Source organism: Octopus bimaculoides, chromosome 13, assembly GCF_001194135.2.
Source record: "Octopus bimaculoides isolate UCB-OBI-ISO-001 chromosome 13, ASM119413v2, whole genome shotgun sequence".
Lineage (NCBI taxonomy): Eukaryota > Metazoa > Mollusca > Cephalopoda > Octopoda > Octopodidae > Octopus > Octopus bimaculoides.
In genome coordinates this window covers 16,997,514-16,999,295 of record NC_068993.1, presented here as the reverse complement: position 1 = coordinate 16,999,295, position 1,782 = coordinate 16,997,514, and the positions used below count along the sequence as shown (strand labels likewise).

The window sequence follows — 1,782 nt, the reverse complement described above, 5'->3', positions numbered from 1 at the left end:
TATATATATACGAAAACTCTCTTCGAAACGCCGGTGTTAAAACGGGGGTAGCTGATGAAGAAGAATATTCTCTATGTGGCTTGTGTGTTTTCTCGTCTACGTTTTGTTTGCAATGTCCTGTACCCAGATATGCACCTATACATACAGGTGGATGTCGGTATGCACATACCTGTACGTATATATGCATATACTCATTTACTATTTGTTTATATATATATATATATATATATATATATATATTATCGCATTTCATCGTCTATTCCTTTTCTTTCTCCTCATGAAAACCCCACACAAATTCTTGACGGTCCATGTAATGTCCCCTTCATCTATGCCCATGTGGCTAATAAAAGAAATCATTATCATTATTGTAATTTAGTACTATCGTGTAGGCGAATACAAGATCTTTGATTTTGCTTTTTTGGTTCATGTCTTTCAGTAACAGTTATAAATTTACCTTCGTTGCAGAAATAAAATAGGTAGAAGACGTGACGTGTACAAACTATCAGCTGTCACAATGTATTCACTGAAATTTCATATATTACGGATTTTTATCTCGTACATATTGTTTGCTCAGTTGGGCTTAACTGAAAACAAAGCAAAGAGAAAGGAAGTTTAGATCTCTCCAAACACGAACAGACGCGAATATAAAGCTCTGTGGTTAAGAAATTCACTTTACAACTATGTGGTTTCGGGTTCGATGCCTCTGCATGGCACCTTGAGCTTGTGTCCCCCCTACCATAGCCTATGGTTCACCAAAGTTTTGTACCTGAAATTTAGCAGATTGTGGGAACCAAGGAAACACGTCAGAGGAGCTCGTCATAATTTCCGGGGGTAGTTTTAGCCCATCATCTACTGGTTCAATGCTACCACCTGAGATTTTGTGTGTATTTAAGCCGTCTACTGTTATGAATCACTGAATCATTTGGGCCAGCCAGGTTTCCGGGTCGTAGGTATAACTTCGTCCCGACGGGATCTCGAAGAAGGCATCCCATACCTTATGGGAGAACTTATCCCCCCATCCCAAGCTTTATCTATCAAAATTCTTGTTTCAAATCAAAGAAATTACGTTTCTGGAACAAAAGAAAAAAAATTCTCAATATTTTAAATTCTTTTTCATTTCTCCTTCCCCCACTCATTACTTTATTATTATTATTATTATTATTATTATTATTATTATTATTATTATTTCCCATGGGGTGCAATGTGCCTAATCCGAAAATCCGGAACACCATACACACACGCACAAAAACACGTACGCACCCCCCCCCACACACACCATTCAGGAGCCTCAAATGGGAATATGAGGGAATTTTACGCGTAACAGTTAAGATGTTGTAATAAAATGCTTACACAGCAACGGATGTTCTTCACACACCCGTGTGCATATGTACGTGTGCGCGCGCGAGCGATGTGATGTCATGCATAAAAGGGATGGATGTTATCAGAGAGGCTAAGTTACAGATGAATGTTTAGATAACAATAGTGTCACAGCACCGTGCTGTCTGATCATAATATTTCACCTAGGTGGGAAGGAAACCGATAGCCAGTAGCAGCATGCATGCATGCATATATGTATGTAGATAGATAGATAGATAGATAGATAAATAGATAGATAGATATATCAAGCAGTTATTTACTCTGAATTTCGCGTTTTCGCTCTTAGTTGCGATGAAAAGAGAGGAAACGAAAACAAAAAACAAAAAAAACTCTGAATAGCTACAGCGTGATATCTCATTAAAAAAATATATAAACAAAAACTCTGTGTGTATATATATATATATA

General features: G+C 37.3%; 1 protein-coding gene across 4 annotated transcripts in view; it reads right to left on the bottom strand.

Annotated features, from left to right (window-relative positions):
- Positions 1–1,782, bottom strand: part of LOC106881088 (uncharacterized) — a 465,749-nt gene that overhangs the window by 182,430 nt on the left and 281,537 nt on the right. The gene's annotated exons all lie outside the window — the stretch shown is intronic.